Source organism: Schistocerca piceifrons, chromosome 2 (assembly GCF_021461385.2).
Source record: "Schistocerca piceifrons isolate TAMUIC-IGC-003096 chromosome 2, iqSchPice1.1, whole genome shotgun sequence".
Taxonomy (NCBI): Eukaryota; Metazoa; Arthropoda; class Insecta; order Orthoptera; family Acrididae; genus Schistocerca; species Schistocerca piceifrons.
Genome location: NC_060139.1, coordinates 993,974,171 through 993,987,757, shown reverse-complemented (window position 1 = coordinate 993,987,757; position 13,587 = coordinate 993,974,171).

Genomic DNA, 13,587 nt, shown 5'->3' with positions numbered 1-13,587 from the left:
TTTCCTCTTGTCTGCCAGCGAGCAATATATCTGCGTGAAATTTCTGCAGGGGTAGGTTAGGGGCATGCAAATCACCGAAAAGGCGCCCAATTGACAAATTTGTTTATTTATTTACGTAACCTGATCTGATTGGAACCATCAGGTTCTCGCTTGCATCGGACCCCGGGTTTCACAAATACAGTATGTATTACATCATAGTTATGTAAGAAAATAAAGATTTTAGTATGACAGCAAATATTAAAATGATGTGAGTGTCAGAAGTAGGGGTGTAACTAAATTATATTGACCATGAAGTTAATACTGACGTTACTTATACTACTGAGCTCCAACCAGTAATAGTGATAATAATAATAAGCTAATAAGAATAATAACAATTACATTGTATCATTAATAACGATAATTATGGTGACAGATAGAAGAATAATTTATAGGGCTACAAACAGAAGTTTTCTGGTACAGTGTGTTCTGGGGAAAGAAAATTTAAGGAGACTATATGAGTTAAGAAAACTGGGAAATGGGGAAGATCAGGTTGAAAAGTGGGATGTACAAGGGTACGAGTGCGTACAGAGACAATGGTAGTATCATTAATGCTTTACTACGATTGTCATTAACTGTCATCTGAAGCTGAACACGTTATTTAGTTCACTAATGTAATGTGGGGCAATGTTCTATAATCGGGTTCCTGCTACAGAGAAGAAGTTCGAGAAGGTGGCTAAACGATGGAGTGGGACAGAATGGATTTTGCTCAGATGGGAACGGGTGATTCTGCACTGTTGTTCAAACAAGAGCGTTAAGGCCGAGGAGAGGTATGAGGGTCAGCGTTCATTGATTAAACAGTACAGAAGGCAGAGTTTATGGAAATGTCTGCGCTCGTCTGCAATCAGTCAGAATAGCTGTGCATATGTTGGTGAAATGTGAGCAAAGAGTCGAATATCACGGATATAGCGAACAAAGGCATTCATAACCAGCTCCAGGTGCCGTGAGCTTTTCTGAGAAACGCCTTGAGGGATATCATCGCTGTAATCAATAATTGGAAGTATAAGTGTTTGTAAAAGATTCATTTTCAGGTCAAGTGGGAAGAGCTTTTCGATTTTTGTAGGGCATGGAGTAATCTGATACCTTCTTGCACATTACAGTTACTTGCTCAGTCCGCCAGGCCGTTGAGTGACTCGAAATTATTATCATTATTATTATTAAAGTGTTTGCACCCTGTACTGCTACTGCCGCAGTAATTGCACCTGCTACAGATCACGTATCCTACGCACACTGTTACAGCACGAAGAAAATGAGAACTACTCATCGTCGCTACAGCTCTGCCTCTGAAAAAGCGAACACAGAAATTTCGAAAAAAAAAAACAACAGAAAGAGTGAGGGAGAGGGAGAGAGTGGCCAGGAGAGGGAGGGGGGCAGGGAGGAAGAGAGGGACAGCATGCGACAAAAAGTGGTTGCATATGCGCGAGACCGCAGGCCGAGTGGACGTCGCGGTTTTAATCCGACTTACCGGCACCAGAATTTTTGCCGAAAACCCGGCTGTCAAGCGGTCACCGAGAACGTCCTCTGGATCACTTACGACGGCAGCTACTGGTACTGCCATATCATTTCTAGAACTGATTTACCGCCCTCGTTATTTATCGTCGCTTCAGACAGGCATTTCAGGGAAATCGCTGCTGCCAGACCGATGTCGACTACTCTCGGGCGCAGAGCTATAGCAGCATTCGTTCTGCAGCATTTAGGAGAAAGAGTGGGAGCAATCAAACGCATATGAGCAATGTGATCCTACCTCGGCCGTTCAGACTGAAAGCAAGAGTCTGCGCTTCCGGAAACTGATATCCTATCAGCGTCCACTAGTGTCCCATAGTAAGTGAATTTTAAGTGTAAACGTCTTTATTGTTTTTTTAACTTATAATGATTACAGGACGTTGGAGCAGTGACAGAATTCTTGACGTATTGCAGAACGTTTATTCCTCAATATGTAATGCAATTTCAACACACGCTTTCTTTCCGTAGGAGCAATTTCAGCTTTCTCTCTTCCTCACACGAAAGTTTTCGAGTCAATATTGTGTATACCGAAAATAAATATAGTTTATCAATATTTTATGTAGGCGGTGTTGGACAGCTCTTAGAAAGGTTAATAACTGCATGGTACAACACACAACAGTACGACATTATTTTTATAGATTGCAATCGATTTCTGACGTCTTCGTATCTTCTGCACCAAAACGAGAAAACTGGATAACAATGCGTATAATTCTAATACATAAGTCGCTATCCATAATGTGTACGGACATTAGATGTGGACCATCACACATTACCGCAAAGTAGTACTTACAATAAAAATTCAGTATTCCCTTTATTTGCCTAGACCTTGAGTTTATGAAATTATGCGATTGATTTCAGTTGTGCTGGCATTCATCTACAGGTCATAAAATATCCGTATTGTAACACATCGCATGTTGTACTATCAAGTACTGCATCATCAAAGAATGTGAAAGCTTGTATGTATATACACTGCACAAGTGTAATGCTATATTCTTAACTACATTGTCTCCCATGTCTAACGCCAACACACCATACTGTATAAAATAAAGGGATTCTCTGTACACTAACAATCCACACATAATTAAAAGATTGTCTATACTTCCCAACACAGACACTAAATAACAAAAGGATCTATGTATTTCATTAAACTCGATCACATTCCAAATAATATTAAAGAGTTAAAATAATGTAATTCTCCTTGAATCTCCATTTCACTAGCAGATACCACTTAGAATTGCTTTGTTGTAGTTGTTAGTTAATAATGATATTGATTTTTATTTTGGAAGTATATATGTACATATTTCCCAAATTATCTATCTATACAGGGTGTTACAAAAAGGTAAGGCCAAACTTTCAGGAAACATTCCTCACACACAAAGAAAGAAAATATGTTATGTGGACATGTGTCCGGAAACGCTTACTTTCCATGTTAGAGATCGTTTTATTACTTCTCTTCAAATCACAGGGTGGTCCATTGATCGTGACTGGGCCAAATATCTCACGAAATAAGCGTCAAACGAAGAAACCACAAAGACGAAACTTGTCTAGGAAGGTGGAAACCAGATGGCGCTGCCATAGGTTAAACGGATATCAACTGAGTTTTTTTAAATAGGAACCCCCATTTTTATTACATATTCCTGTAGTACGTAAAGAAATATGAATGTTTTAGTTGGACCACTTTTTTCGCTTTGTGATACATGGCGCTGTAATATTCACAAATATATGGCTCACAATTTTAGACGAAAAGTTGGTAACAGGTGGGTTTTTTAACTTAAAATACGGAACATGGGTACGTTTGAACATTTTATTTCGGTTGTTCCAATGTGATACATGTACCTTTGTGAACTCATCATTTCTGAGAACGCATGCTGTTACAGCGTGATTGCCTGTAAATACCAAATTAATGCAATAAATGCTCAAAATGTTGTCCGTCAACCTCAGTGCATTTGGCAATACGTGTAACGACATTCCTCTCAACAGCGAGTAGTTCGCATTCCATAATGTTCGCACATGCATTTACAATGCGCTGACGTATGTTGTCAGGCGTTGTCGGTGGATCACGATAGCAAATATCCTTCAACTTTACCCACAGAAAGATATCCGGGGACGTCAGATACGGTGAACGTGTGGGCATGATATGGTGCTTCGACAACCAATCCCCATGTCATGAAACATGCTATTCAATACCGCTTCAACCGCACGCGAGCCATGTGCCCGATGTCCATCATGTTGGAAGTACATCGCCATTCTGTCAAGCAGTGAAACATCTTGTAGTAACATCGGTAGAACATTACGTAGGAAATCAGCATACATTGCACCATTTAGATTGCCGTCGATAAAATGGGGGCCAATTAGCCTTCCTCCCATAATGCCGCACCATACATTAACCCACCAAGGTCGCTGATGTTCCACTTGTCGCAGCCCAATAGTGCATATTATGCCGGTTTACGTTACCGCTGTTGGGGAATGACTCTTCGTCGCTAAATAGGACGCGTGCAAAAAATCTGTCATCGTCCCGTAATTTCTCTTGTGCGCAGTGGCAGAACTGTACACGACGTTCAAAGTCGTAGCCATGCAATTCCTGGTGCATAGAAATTTGGTACGGGTGCAATCGATGTTGGTGTAGCATTCTCAACACCGACGTTTTTGAGATTCCCGATTCTCGAGCAATTTGTCTGCTATTGATGTGCGGATTAGCCGCGACAACAGCTAAAACACCTACTTGGGCATCATCATTTGTTGCAGGTCGTGGTTGACGTTTCACATGTGGCTTAACACTTCCTGTTTCCTTAAATAACATAACTATCCGGCGAACGGTCCGGACACTTGAACGATGTCGTCCAGGATACCGAGCAGCATACATAGCACACGCCCATTGGGCATTTTGATAACAATAGCCATACATCAACACGATATCAACCTTATCCGCAATTGGTAAACGGTCCATTTTAACACGGGTAATGTATCACGAAGCAAATACCGCTCGCACTGGCGGAATGTTTATATTTCAGAAAAAAGACATAACACTTTTGAAACTTTTACTCTATTTGGAAGAATGTGCTCACAGGATTGTGGTTAGTAGCTTGTGGTTGAGAATTACTATCTAGTTATTCTAAAGGATGTAATAAGAGCAGATCAAACAGCGACATACAACATGATTTATCACAACAATGTATTCATATATGTGCCATTGCAGATATTGACATCACTACATCACATATGATCTTACTTTAGCTTTTTATGAATACAAATATCAAACATGCATCAAATAGTTTGATGCAATGTTATCTGACAGTCACATGGAGGTTCATGGACAACCTTTGTATAAATCGGAAAAATGAGCATAATAGATTGATTTTATTGATTTTAGCATACAATATAGTTGAATTACATAGGTATAGTTGTTAAGTTGTAAGATATGGTGGCATTGTATTTTGTACAATACACACACACACACACACACACACACACACACACACACACACACACACAGATAGACACCTACGTTGTTTTCAACTCTTTTAGAAACTTATACAGTATCAGTAAAAACTTTGTCTTTTTTCTCTTTTAAAGTTGTATGTATATTTATTGGTATGACTGACATAAAAATGCTTCAAATGTTTACATGGACTTTCTACAACAATATTATAACATAAATAGTGCATAATACTGAACAACAAATAACGTAAAGCCCACACAATGCAATCATTTGTCAAATTATGATGCATTATGGTATCTTTGATTTGTTCAGAGACTGATGGAATCCATGAATGCCCAAAGCTTCCTTCCTAAAGTCTTTGGCCTATTCGATTTGAAGTGGAAGTTCAGGGGAGGGGTGGCATAGCCTTCTCTGCTGCTAACCAGGACACAAAAATTCACACGAATAGTTAATACTATTGGCGTTGTAACTGGACAATGCATACCTTAGATGCTTTTGTAAGTACTACCTCTATACCCACGATGGGTTACCATATGTATTACAATCGTACAGATCTTTCATCTGGTTTCTCGTTTTGGTGCAGAGGACTTGGAGATGGTCTGGTTGTGGACCCAAATCTATTGTCTTCAATAGTAATAAGATAGCACAGCTGTGTATTGCACAACACAATTCTTAAATAGAATCGTTGAAAACAGCGGCTTACAATGCAGTTAAGTTGTGTTACACATAATGGTCATAACTAGAGATTAATTTGTCTCATTACGAAGACTGTATCTGATACCTTCCATAAGTGCACACAGGAAGTTGGATTCTTGATATCTTCTGACATAATTATAACATATTACGTATGATCTTCAGATGTGAAAATATAAACGTATGCAGGGTGTTTCAGAAGCTTTCACCCATTTTCATAAGACTATTTCTTCTTCATGAACAAAGAAAGAAAGGTGTGATAAATTTTAACGCATGCAAGGGTCTATAATTCTTCTTTTCAAAAGAACCACCCAGTTTTAAAAGGATATGTCCTGTACAGCCTGAATTCTTAGAGCACTTTTTGCAATTATGTTTAACTTCAATGTTTTCATTTAATTTTACATATGTTCAACATCCTTTCCACTGGACGCACGAGAAGCATGCAAACAATAGTTAAATTCGTCTGATCCCTTTGCGAAGATAACTGTAGTTACTGAATTCACCACTGTCATATATATACAGGGTGATTCAAAAAGAATACCACAACTTTAAAAATGTGTATTTAATGAATGAAACATAATATATCCTTCTGTTATACATCATTTCAAAGAGTATTTAAAAAAATTTTTTTTCACTCAAAATCAAGTTCAGAGATGTTCAATATGGCCCCCTCCAGACACTCGAGCAATATCAACCCGATACTCCAACTCGTTCCACACTCTCTGTAGCATATCAGGCGTAACAATTTGGATAGCTGCTGTTATTTCTCGTTTCAAATCATCAATGGTGGCTGGGAGAGGTGGCCAAAACACCATATCCTTAACATACCCTCATAAGAAAAAATCGCAGGGGGTAAGATCAGGGCTTCTTGGAGCCCAGTGATGAAGTGCTCCGTCACGGGCTGCCTGGCGGATGATCCATCGCCTCGGGTAGTTGCCGTTCAGGTAGTTACGGACAGATAAGTGCCAATGTGGTGGCGCTCCATCCTGCTGAAATATGAATTGTTGTGCTTCTTGTTCGAGCTGAGGGAACAGCCAATTCTCTAACATCTCCAGATACTGGAGTCCAGTTACAGTAGCACCTTCGAAGAAAAAGGGACCAAAAACTTTATTGGCTGAAATGGCACAGAAAACGTTCACCTTAAGTGAGTCACGTTCATACTGAGTTGTTTCCCGCGGATTCTCAGTGCCCCATATACAGACATTGTGACGGCTGACTTTCCCGTTAGTGTGGAAAGTTGCTTCATCACTAAACACAATCTTTGAAACGAAAGATTCATCCGTTTCCATTTGAGCAAGGATAAAATCACAGAAATCGATTCTTTTAATCTTATCAGCTGCAGACAGTGCTTGAACCAATTTCCGACGATAAGGTTTCAGAACTAACCTTTTTCGTAGGACTCTCCATACAGTTGATTGTGGAATTTGCAGCTCTCTGCTAGCTCTGCGAGTCGATTTTCCTGGGCTGCGAACAAATGCTTGCTGGATGCGTGCTACATTTTCATCACTCGTTCTCGGCCGTCCAGAACTTTTCCCTTTGCACAAACACCCATTCTCTGTAAACTGTTTATACCAACGTTTAATACACCACCTATCAGGAGGTTTAACACCATACTTCGTTCGAAATGCACGCTGAACAACTGTCGTCGATTCACTTCTGCCGTACTCAATAACACAAAAAGCTTTCTGTTGAGCGGTCGCCATCTTAGCATCAACTGACGCTGACGCCTAGTCAACAGCGCCTCAAGCGAACAAATGTACAACTAAATTAAACTTTATAGCTCCCTTAATTCGCTGACAGATAGTGCTTAGCTCTGCCTTTTGTCGTTGCAGAGTTTTAAATTCCTAAAGTTGTGGTATTCTTTTTGAATCACCCTGTACTTCTTAGAAGGGAGGCACCTGGAAGGAGTCTTCACAGCCCTTCCCCCATCCCAAACCAAAGAAAAAACATCACATACCGTGAGATAAGACGAAACTAGAGGCCAGTGATGGAATTCGGGATATGTAGAACACTGGCGTTCGAGCGATATTACAGTTGCAACAGAGCTGCACTTGTTCAAAATAAGAACTTTGGTTTGTTGTCACTGTTTTGGCTAGAAACATTTTGAGCAACGAAAGAATGAACTAGCGAACGAGCTACACCACTGAGATCCGTACTGGTAGCAGTATGGAACGGCTGTTTATAGCTAGTACGATCTTCATTCATGTAGAACTAATGCCTTTTGACATAAGAGAGATCTCTTTGAAACACCCTGTATTTTTACTGCTGCAGATTCAGCGCCGTAATTCCTCGGGCCTTTGTTCACATCACCTATTGTAAATTTATAAAAGAAGTATTAACAGTGATTCTTGTTGGATTTGTAATAGGACGTCTCTTAACCCTGTGGTCAGACATGAAAGTTTTAAAATTGATTAACGGCTCTAAACTTGCATGTAACACTTGTCTTTGGTAACCACAGAATGCCTCCAGATTTGTTATCGTTGTCAAGAACCGTTTCTTTTAGCCGTAATTCGGACTGTGGGATGGAAGTATGCCTTCAAGTTCCTATAGTTAAATTATATTCTGTGAAAGTGGCAATCTTGTCAGTGAAATATGGTCCAGTATGGTCTGGAAGCCTCAGAAAGTTAAAATCGCATAATTAATTTCCGTTGTCTAATTTCCCTGACTGTTCATCTCTCAGTTTGGGGTTTAAAGTAACGTAATGATAGTTTTCATATCATTTATGATTAACAAAGAAAAATTCGTCGTACGCCTTCTGGAAAACCAGTTCCTTTTATGGCGGCAATTTCTGTAGCGATATCTTCTTCTTCGTTGGATTTTGTCCTGTATCGGTGCCGGATCAGTATGGTTATGAACGGATTTTCCATGGTTAATTTAAGGGGTGGCGGAATGCGTTTCCTGCCGTCACCCCATTGCTCCCTGAGATAGAAAATTGTAATGTGACTGTCAGCGTGTAGTGTTATTCATTCGAAAGTGATCGAAAGTTTTCTAAATGTTTGTGAATCGTATAATGGAGGTAGGCTTTGGTATCTGCCTAGTAGGATGTGACAAGCCTCCTGCAAAAGACATTCAGTTTGGACGACACATGGACGATCGTCGGCAATCTAGTGAACGCATTCGATCACCGCCTTGAAACCCTCAAGGAAGTGTTCCAAAAACTGGCCACACGAATATACACTCGAACAATCCCTTCATCCTTACTCTAGGAAACTATGATCACAACCATAGCTGGAAGCATAAGCAGCCAAAGACACTACTAGCTAGGGCATAAGCACCTACAGCAAGCGACAATATCGGCAAGCCCTTGCAAATCAGCGACACTGGCTGGATACGCCAGCTGCTATTAAACCGACCAACAGGCTACAACAGGGAAACCGACAAGCTCGCACAGTAACGCACAAACAAACCGCCAACACTACCCTACACTGTGAATCCGATGTATGATTTATCGGACACTAAACGATAATGAACCTGTCACAAGTATACTGACGCTGTCCGAGAAGACAACACCGGCACCCAGCAGCAGCCGCCGAGTAACACCACCGCACAACGTCAAAGGCATCGACCAGCATGATACCCACCATTAACAAAGACTACCCTTGCGAGACCTGTCGCAGGCAGCAAGAAAATCGCTACTGCTCTTAAGGGCGGTTCCCACTAGGGCTGCCGCGCGTCAAAACCGCGCGTCAGCGGCGTGGTTGCCATGGAAATGGCGTCAACGGCAAGGCGCGGCGGGCTCTGCGTTGCGGTTTGACCATGTCGAACCGCTTCCGCTGCCGCGTGCCGCGCTCCAGGTGCGCGCCGCCAATCACAGAACGCGCTGAGCGTGACGTCAGGTACGGACCCCCGGGCCACACGAACTTACGCCGAACCGCTGGCGCGGACGCGGCGGCAGCTATGAAATACTTATCATCCGATTCCAAGGAAACTATTCGGTAGAAAAATTTGATTCTTGGGCATGTTACAGCCTGATATCCTCTCTCGATAAAGGACCGAATTTCTTTTCGTTATTCGTCGTGGTTACTTGCTGTGTCGCATTTACGTAAACCTTTACACGAAATTTTAATGAGTGTGCAGAGGTAAAAACGCATTGCGTGGACTTTGCGTAGAGTTCATTTTAGGTAATACATTATTGCGTATGAAATTTAGTCAACATATCGAAATTGTTTTTAAAGCTGAGAGCAGATCGATAGCTATCACCGTTCTCGAGATATTGACTGTAATGTCGGCGGACGGGCTATGCCGTGGCCGCGCGCGGGTTGCTCACCGACACGACCGGTACTTCGTCCTGCTCGTCGTAAACCATGTGGTTGTATCAGCCGCAAATTTCGTAAACGGTTCAAGAAATCGAAATTTTTTTTTTTTTTTTTCAAACGATAACTTGTGAAAAGTCGTGTATTTCGACACATGATAAATATCCTAAATTTGTTTATCTACCAAGATATGAAAGTAACTACAGTTTTTCAGAAGGGATAGATGAATTTTTTTAAATGGCATTAATAGCATGTCGAATGAGAAGTTAAACCGAAACTAATTTGCTGGTATGTCATAAGATGTAATTTACTAAATATGTAGAGCTATTGATTATTTCCTTTCTTTTTTCTTTATCCAGTGTACTTTCTGATTCAAGACGCGTTTCGCCTTTTACTTTAAGGCATCTTCGGTGGAATCTAGAATGACTCAGTTTTGTTTTGATCTGTGATACTTGCAGATTATAAAACAGTTCACATCTTTTTTTATGTGAATGACTGATTACTTACAGTGAATTGAGTTTTTGGCGGACATATACGTTTCCCCTCACCTGGTCACATGCTGGAGGTTGAACTAAAACTTAGATTATGGAACATAAGCACATTTTCATGTTCGCTCTTTTTTCTTCTGTCACTAGCAGTAGACGTTTTACCGAAAACTCTGATTTAAAGTCGTAACTACAGTGTGTTCACCTCATGTCCCTTCCTGTCTGCTTTGTTTATGTACATGTTGCCAACTTGCAGAATTATATGCTGAAAACTAATGCTTGTTTATTTTTGTTCTCCTTATATCTGTATGTGTGTGTGGCTAGCCAGTGATAGTTATAGAAAGTTGAAAGTGAATCCAGTAGTTGTCAGACAGTGGTTGAAAGATTTGGTGTTCAGCTGATTTCAGTTTTGGTTTAAATGTTTTAAGGAGTGCGTGGAAGAGTAAATTCACTGCTTACATTAATAGATAAAATAGTAGAATAGTATTTCAACAGATGATTATTATCAGAATACTATCACCCAACCCCTTTGTCCTCACTCTTTGACGCCCCACAATACGTCCTGTCAACTAACCCTTATTGTCAAAGTTGTGCCATAATTTCCTCTTCCTCCTCTATTTAATTCCGTACCTCTTCTTTAGTCACACAATCCTCGTTTCTAATGTTCAGCATTCTTATGAATCACCACCTTTTGAAAGCGTCCATTGTCTTCTTGACAGAACTGTTCATCGTCCACGTTTCACTTACATACAAGGCTGCACTCCACACAAATACCTTTGTAAAATAGTATCCAACCATTAGCATTTATATTCGGTGTGAACAAATCTTCTTTTTCAGAACGCTTTTCTTGCTATTGACAGTCTTCAGTCAGGTTTGCGTCTGCACCAGGAAATGCCTTACAATTTAAAATCTGGTTTCGAAAACTGTTCCAAATATATATTATTCTTTCGTGATTCTTAGGCAAGGTGCTGGCGATGATTACATTATGCTCTGTGGGAAATTCTATCAGGTGGCTTCCACTTTCACCCCTTCCACCTAGCCTTTGTGTTCTTACTGTTTTCGTGTACCTGCTACCGTACCACATTTTAAATTTTTGTCTCGCTTAACTATCTGAATAATCTCTCTTGTTGTACATTCTTTCACTGTGTTAGGAGATAGTGAACAATCGTGAACGGTAGTCATGAAATCTGTTTATGGTGAAATGAGAAAACATGAATAATGAAATATGTGAAAGAGCACATTGTACAGAAAATGAAAAATTGGTATGTCTTCACCCAACTTCGTCTTTCCTTCATGTAGGTGTAAGATATAGTTAATCAAACGCACCGCGCGTTTCAGTGGGTCCTGCCCCGTACCTCAGTGGCTGTCCGTCATTGGCTACCGCTAACGTCTGCCGCTTCCAGATGGGAACGCCAATTCCGCGAGCCGCCGCGTCTACGCGGAAAACGCTTGCCGCTGCCGTTTCCGCACGCCGCGCTGCCGCGCTCTAGTGGGAACCGGCCTTTACAACCCGACCCAACTATCGCAGAGGCTTTTTCCCATGACTCTTGCCTTGGCACCGTTTTCCCTCTGCCTTTCAAACCGCTACCCTTCGTTCAACTTTCGATGCAATCTATCTCCACATAAATGCGTGTTAATGGTTCACCTTCACGCAAACATCGCAATTCCCACATCCTGCGAGACCTCACTTTAGTGAAAACTAACCCTTATGCAGAGAAGGCAGTAGACCTTTCGTGTTGGTCATCATGCCCGTGTGAGCGTAGAGAGGCCACCTCTTTCTAAAAAGGGAAACAACATTGTCGCGGAGCAGCACTTCAACATGCATGGCTATCTGAGCGGGTAGTTGTCCTGTAAATGAGTAAATGAATTAAAAATCAAACAGACAGTACATCGAAAACTACTCACCATTGATGCGAGACGGTGGCGCAAATGACTGCTACTGGTTGATGGCATTGTGTGTCGGGATGAACTCGGCGTCCACCTGGGGAGTGTGATAGAAATACAGTCTTCCTGTGCTCTCAGTTGCCCTGTTTCACTTTTAACAATATTCCAAATTGTTTTAATTTTAGTATCAGAGATGCTAATCTCAGACATAATGCACATACTTCTCGAATTTTTAATAACTTTTCTTAGTACAGTGCAGTATTTCGCATAATGTTTGACTGTTCCTGGGTCATTGCTCCTTCTAGCTGTGAGATACATTTCCGTTTTATGTTTGCAAGGTATTTAAATCCTTTTAGTAATACACAGCTTTCCAGATGTTTTCTTAGATGGCTTTTTATAATTACGTTTCATGTCTTCTTAAGGGAACTGTTCCCAAATATAGCCACAAAGATATCATGAAATAGGTGAAATTTTAAATTACTATCAGGTTCCAGCCGCGCGGGATTAACCGAGCGGTCTCAGGCGCTGCAGGCATGGACTGTGCGGCTGGTCCGGGCGGAGGTTCGAGTCCTTTTTCGGGCATGGGTGTGTGTGTTTGCCCTTAGGATAATTTAGGTTAAGTAGTGTGTAAGCTTAGGGACTGATGACTTTAGCAGTTAAGTCCAATAAGATATCACACACATCTGAATATTTTTTATCAGGTTCCATGTACATCTCATCCCAGCCTAACTCCAGCAAGATTTCACTTAAATTTGCAATTGTTAAATTGTTAATTGATTGCACTACTTTGGAAGACTATCTTGCATTACTGTATGGAGCTATGTCATATACTGTAACTACCTGTGCATCATGATCAGAAAGACCATTCTGAATAGGAAAAGTTTTTATTTGATTAGATTTACCTTGGTCTATAAAAACATTATCTATCAGTGCGTTGCTTTGCTGAACTATCGAAAGGAAAATCAGTAAATGATGTTCAATTGAAATAACCAAGTAATACTTGAAGGTCATTATTTCTATCACACTTCTGTAGAAAATTTACATTGAAATCCACTCAAACAGTAGTTTTCTACCCTTTGTCTGATAAATAGCACAACAAGGAATCGATGGTCTTCAAAAATGGCTGAAAACTTCACGATGGGGACCTATAAACAGCTACAATTGTAAAAGTACCATTATTTAGTTCAACGTCTAAACAACATGTTTCTGTATGTTGCTCCGCACAAAATATTTCAGTTTCTAAATTTCTCACACTATGATAAGTTTTAACACATATGGTAACTCCTCCTCTCTC